At 37.2% G+C, this 7,280-nt stretch overlaps 1 pseudogene; it reads right to left on the reverse strand.

Moving 5' to 3' along the window:
* Nucleotides 1-5,719: 5,719 nt before the first annotated feature.
* On the reverse strand, nucleotides 5,720-6,378 carry LOC100447056 (receptor-type tyrosine-protein phosphatase S-like; annotated as a pseudogene).
* Between the last annotated feature and the right edge of the window lie 902 nt (nucleotides 6,379-7,280).

Raw genomic sequence — 7,280 nt, forward strand, 5'->3', positions numbered from 1 at the left:
CCTGTCACATATTGATTAACTGTGTTTGTTATTTCTCTGTACATTTGCTTTCATGCCACTATGCTTCACGCCACTGTAAGCTTGTTTCAAACTAGCCAACCCCGTTTTTGAAGTGTGTATAAGAGTCAAGTCCTGTCTTTGTTCTGGGCCCAGTCTCTGGATGTTAATCCACTGGGTGTGAGTGCACTCAGTAAAGTCCTCCTGTTCTACCTACTGGTCTCTCTAGTCCCCCAAATCTCGCAAAATACATGTACCACCTACATTTTCTTTACCCAGTCAAAAAAGTAGCCCAAATAGCCAAGGCATTCCTAAGCAAAAATAACAAAGCTGAAGGCATCACATTATCTAACTTTATGCTACAGGGCTACTGTAACCAAAACAACACAGTACTTGTACAAAAATAGACACATAGACCAATGGAACAGGATAGAGAACCCATAAATGAGACCACACATCAACAACTATCTGATCTTTGATAAACCAGATAAAAACAAGCATTCAGGAAAGGATTTATTATTCAGTAAATGGTGCTAGAATGATTGGTTAGCCATATGCAAAAGATTGAAATTGGATCCTTTCCTAACACCATATACAAAAAATCAACTGAAGATAAATTAAAGACTTAAATGTCAAACCTCAAACTATAAAAACTCTGGAAGATAATATAGGAAATACCATTCTGGGCATAGAAACTGTCAGAGACTTCTTATTTGACTCACATGTTAATTTGCAGTGCTTTTTTATTCTCCAAATATTTGGCGATGGTTTTTAGCTATATTTATCTTGCTGATTTTTACTTGCTAATATGTTTCATGACTCAACATATACTTTGTCTAGCTGTATGTCCCATGTAAGCTTGAGATAAATGTGTATACGACATTTATTGAATGAAAGATTCTATAAATGTCAAATAGATCTAGATAATTAATGGTGGTTTTCTGTAAACTGGATGAAGTTATTAATTAGAAACCTTAACATAACAACCCTAGTAGCTGTACATATTAGAGTCTTCAAAGTTTTTATTGCTAGTTATTTTTTCTCCCCTCTTTTATTTGGGTTTCCCTAGATACCCTCTCTTAATTAGAGACTGTGTATTAGACACTTAATTAGAGACTGTGTATTACAGCTCTTCTAGCTAATTCACTGTTTGTATAGTGAAGTCTTGTTGATCTGGTTGTAAGGTGATGGGGAGGGAAGCATTCTGTAATCTTATGATTAAATCCCATTCTTTTAGTGGTTATGAGTCATTGGGCTATGACCTTTGTGAGCATTTCTTAGCTTTTTAAAATCTCGTCTTATGTGAGAAAGGAAGACTAGGGGAGTTTGGAGTTATTTAACTGACATTTTCCTAAGTCAGAAAGGTCCTATAGTGTAGGCCTTTGTTATAGAGAAGTCTCTAGAGATATTTCAAAATGGTTACTTCCTTCCCAGGTTTATTTCAAAATGGTGACTCTTCATTACTCCTGCCTGAAACAAGATAAGTTTTTCTCATACTTTCATTGTGAGTACCTACCTGGTGGGGCTACAGGAGGTTAAAATCATGAGAGCTCTGCCACAAGATTTGGACCCCAGGAGTTTTCAATTCTCAAAACTAAGCCCCCTTTTGAAAATATGATTTAATCCTTTATTATTGGATATCTTGGAGGTGCTATCCAATTGAAGTTTACATTTTTGCCTCATTTTCATCCAGGGATTATTTGCTAGCAAATTTCCTCTCTAGTTGATTTTAAGAGGGCACACAGCACAGCCACCATAGATATCCATTCCTTCCTTGAGACTGCCAGGGAATAATATATATATATATTTTTAAATCCTGGCATTCTGAGAATTATCCCTAGGACAGAGTAGCTCATTGTGTAGTAAGTTGTGTTTAATCTCTTTGTGCCAGTGTACTTCACTGTGTTGATGGGTCTGTGTATGCTTAAGAAATGTTTCTGATTCTCAATTTCTTGATCTGATTGTTTCAGAATGAGTATAGCTTAGCACACACTCACAGCCTTCCAAACCCCAGCATGAAGTGTGATTTCAGGAGGGCTCTTGTTGGCAATCTTTCTATAGCTTCCTCTATTTTACCTGTATCATAGAACCACCAGCCTCCTCTTAATTGCTCTCCACAAAAATATCCAATGCCCATAGGCATGCAGTTCTCTATGCTCTTTTCAAATAAATTCAGCCCTGTCAGTTCTTATGGCCTACATTTACCCTTAGCAGATCTCAGAGCTACTGCACTGGAAGTAGCAGTGGGGTGGACAGGGGTGGGGGGCCTGGATTTTCCTGAAGTGATGCCCTCACATTATGAATGATCACGGGGTGTGGTCAAACTGAGAAGACCAGACCATACCTTCTGGTCTTCTCAGTTTGACTCTTTCCAGCATGCAACCACCACCCTATGAACATTCTGAGGCAAGGGTCACTGGAACCTGATTATTCTCAAATTGCTCATGTAGGGCTTCTACTCTATGAGTGGGCTGGGGGGAAGTTAGAGGCAGGGAGACACCTGGTTGTTTTAGCTATGCTTGCATGAAATAGAACACCTGCAACATGGGGTGACAAGGCATTAGAAATCCTAACAGCCTGCCCTACGCAGAGTGAAACCATAGCCCAAGAGTAGACAATGGTGAAAGGAGAGAGTCCCCATCTTCCAGGTCTCACTTGCAGGTTGTAGAACACCCAGGGCAAAGTTTCTGTTATAGAGAACTTGGGGGAGCAGTGGGGATGGTAAAGGATTGGGTCATGGCTTGAATGCTACAGACTCTTGCCATTCTTAGTGAGATTTAGTACATTTTCTTGATGAAGGTTTCTCCATTTGCTGTATCCCTTAGGAAAATTTCTAAGGAGTTTAACTGATTGTTAGACAACTGCCTCGATTGCTTTTAATTATGGTAAAATATATATAACATAAATCTTACTATGATAACCACTTTTAAGTGTACAGTTCAGTGACATAAAATACAACCAAAATCTTGTGTCTCCTTTACCACTATTCATCTTCAGAACTTTCTTCATCTTGTAAAACTGAAACATTATACCCAATAAACAATAATTTTCCATTCCTCTCTTCCCCTAGTCCCTGAAAACAACCATTTTATTTTTATGTCTGTGGTAATTGACTACACTAAGGACCTCACATAAGTAGAATCATATAATATTTATCTTTTTGTAACTAGCCTATTTCACTTAGCATAATGTCCTCGAGGCTCATCCATGTTTTAACACGTCAGAATTTCCTTCCTTTTTCAGGCTGAATAGTATTCTACTGCATGTATATACTGCATTGTGCTTATCCCTGCATCCACAAATGAGTGCTTGGGTTGCCTCCACATTTTAGCTGTTGTGAATAACACAGCTATGAACACAAGTGTGCAAATATCTCCTTGACACTTTCTTTTCAATTTTTTGAATATCGCATATATACCAAGAATAGAATACTGGATAATGTAATTCTATTTTTAATTTTTTGAGGAACCACCAAACCGTTCTCCACAGTAGCTGTACCATTTCACATTTCCAACAACAAAGCACAAGGGTGTTATTCCTTTAGTCCTTGACACTATCTTGTCAACACTTGTTATTTTATAACTTTTTGGTAGTAGCCATGGTAATGGGTATATGATAGTATTTCATTGTCGTTTTGGTTTGCATTTTCCAAATGTTTAATGGTGTTGAGCATCTTTTCATGTGCTTACTGGCCATTTGTATATCTTCTTTGGATAAATATATATTAAAATTTTTTGCCCATTTTAATTTTTACTATTTTTTATTTTCTGTGGTAAACAGAAAATGATTTAATAGAAAAGAATAACAGATACGAAAAACTAATGAAAATATGAACAAAAATCTAAAAATAAATGCTATTAAAATAGGCATCAATTATAAGACATTCTAAATGCAAAATTAAAACAAACAAAAAACCAAAAAAAAACAAAAAACAAAAAACAAAAACAAATTACAGCTCTTCCCAGGAATGCTGTTTGCCACAAAATGTTTCTTACTGAGCAGAGTAACATGCGTTTTGCTTTGCCTGTGGTACGTATCATAAATGCAAATTTCATAGCAGACACTAGAGACAATGTTTCATTGAATACACCTTTTAAAACAGCTTAATAGCTGACATATTACAATATTCTTGCCTTATAAAGGGATATTCACTGACCTTCCCACACTTATCAGATATTTAATAACTTTTTTTTGAGAGGGAGTCTCACTCTGTCACCCAAGCTGGAGTGCAGTGGCGTAATCTCAGAATCTCACTGTGTCACCCAAGCTGGAGTGCAGTGGCGCAATCTCGGCTCACTGCAACCTCCGCCTCCCGTTTTCAAGCAATTCTTCTGTCTCAGCCTCCCCTCCTGAGTACCTGGGACTACAGGCGCCTGCCACCATGCCTGGCTAATTTTTGTATTTTTAGTAGAGATGGGGTTTTACCTTGTTAGTCAGGCTGGTCTTGAACTCATGACCTCAGGTGATCCATCTGCCTACACCTCCCAAAGTTCTGGTATTACAGGCATGAGCCACCGCGCTCTGCCTAATAACGTTTTGTTGTACTAGAATGTTAGAAATTTTGAACTTTGTTGGAAGCCTGGCCAACAAAATAGTATTTGTGAATATGATTGGGTGGGTGTGGGGAGAGGGATTATGAAATTAGGGGGTGAGGTTTAACAATCAGGAATGTGCACTTCTTATTTCCCTTAAAAAATAAAGTTTCATAATATTAGGAAATACAAATATGTCATAAAATTAAGAATTGGAGAAAATGTTTACAATAGCTTTTCTACACTTTAAAAAATGAAATCATGAAAGAAATGACTGATAACTGTGCCTATATTTTTTGTGTGGACACTCTATATATACACTGTGGATATATATGTACATATGTTAGCAGCAACTTTATAATTTGCACCTCCCTATTGATTCCAAAATCAAACCAAAATAAAATTCTTTTTATTTTAAGAAAATGGATACTCTCTTACCAATCAAAACTGTACAGAAGTAAAAAATAATATCTGATCAGACATACTTTAGGTTAAATTATTGCACAAAATATGCAAATTTTCAAATTATTTGATATTTCTAGAGCAATATATTACAGATAACAGTTCTACAGCGTAAAACGCTACAATCTGGAAATAAAAAATAAAGAATTATGTAACTTTTTAAAAATTCACTTTATTGAATCATACATTTTGTTGAAAAAAAAGTTTACAAAGTTCGAAATGAAGCACAGCAGACCTTTACAATACTAAAAAAATTAGTTCAGGAACTTTGGTATCAAACATTCCCACAGCCTTTCGCCTAAAATCTTATGAGCAGTATGGCGGAAAGGGGTGATGTCAAAGCAGAGTCCATTTCATTGTAAGGAGCCAGCACACCAGCACACATCTTGCAGTGCTCAGGCAATTTCTCTTCACTCCTATCAAGCAATCCTGAACAAGGTGGTTGTTCATTACTATGATTTCTTCTGTCCTTGATTTTGAATCCTTGAGGTATCAGTAAATAAAAACTCACAGATGCCTTATCAGTCAGGATTCAAGGTGGGTTATTAAAGTGTGAAATCTTACTCAACTGGAATGATTTTATTAATTTTGTGCATGCGTGTTATAGTCCCACTAAGTAGTTGTTAGTTGAAAGTTAAGAAGGACTTCTCAAGTGTCCTGCACAGTGCAGAAGAGACTCCATGGATATTGAAGGACTATAGTAAAAATCCAGAATGGGTCAGGGATTTCTACATTGTGTATTGATCAAAGCTGCCCAGTTTCTCTAGGACAGCTCAATAGAAAAACCAATACTCATACTCTGCTTCTACCATGGCTGGCCATTGTGTTCTGAATGTTTTGATGGTCTGGAAGATATCTACAACTCTTTCATATCTCATTTTACTCCTTCCAAGCTCACATTACAGTGAACTGAAATGGATCCATCTTGACCACAATACTCTTTTGTTTTATGCACTTGGCCAATGAAGTCAATAAATCTTTTTCCAGACTTTGGCACTTTTTAATCTGGCCAGTCAGTGAACCGGAGCTGTCTCACTGTTCAGGACTGGCTGTCCTTGGCATCTATCACTTTAAATTCCCTTGCGATAAACTATGGCATGTTGTACTCAGCCACAGGATCTACAACAAAGTACTGGTAACTTGTGGATTATTCTGCTGGCCAGTATTGGTGACATTTTTCTCTGCCCATTTCACACAGCTTGGTGAAATTGTTTCCAGAGCATCCGCTGGAAGTCCTCAGTGATCTCTTTCAAGGGTCCCTAATGTAAGCTTTCTGTTGTCTTTACTCATCAATAAAACTGGCATTAATGTAACCAGATCCTTCTACTCCACGGATAGGCTGCAAGTACAACCTTGTGGATTTATACGGTGTAATAATAACAAGGTGATTTTTGAAATTATTGCATGGAAACACAGAGCCAAATCATGAGTGAACTCCCATTCACAATTGCTTCAAAGAGAATAAAATACCTAGGAATCCAACTTACAAGGGACGTGAAGGACCTCTTCAAGTAGAACTATAAACCACTGCTCAACGAAATAAAAGAGGATACAAACAAGTGGAAGAACATTCCATGCTCATGGATAGGAAGAATCAATATCGTGAAAATGTCTATACTGCCCAAAGTAATTTATAGATTCAATGCCATCCCCATCAAGCTACCAATGACTTTCTTCACAGAATTGGAAAAAACTACTTTAAAGTTCATATGGAACCAAAAAAGAGCCCGCATTGCCAAGTCAATCCTAAGCCAAAAGAACAAAGCTGGAGGCATCACGCTACCTGACTTCAAACTATACCACAAGGCTACAGTAACCAAAACAGCATGGTACTGGTACCAAAACAGAAATATACACCAATGGAACAGAGCAGAGCCCTCAGAAATAATACCACACATCTACAACCATCTGATCTTTGACAAATCTGACAAAAACAAGAAATGGGGAAAGGATTCCCTATTTAACAAATGGTACTGGGAAAACTGGCTAGCCATATGTAGAAAACTGAAGCTGGATCCCTTCCTTACACCTTATACAAAAATTAATTCAAGATGGATTAAAGACTTAAATGTTAGACCTAAAACCACAAAAAACCTAGAAGAAAACCTAGGCAATACCATTCAGTACATAGGCATGGGCAAGGACTTCATGTCTAAAACACCAAAAACAATGGCAACAAAAGCCAAAATTGACAAATGGGATTTAATTAAACTAAAGAGCTTCTGCACAGCAAAAGAAACTACCATCAGAGTGAACAGGCAACCTACAGAATGGGAGAAAATTTTTGCA

Source organism: Pongo abelii, chromosome 4, assembly GCF_028885655.2.
Source record: "Pongo abelii isolate AG06213 chromosome 4, NHGRI_mPonAbe1-v2.0_pri, whole genome shotgun sequence".
Lineage (NCBI taxonomy): Eukaryota > Metazoa > Chordata > Mammalia > Primates > Hominidae > Pongo > Pongo abelii.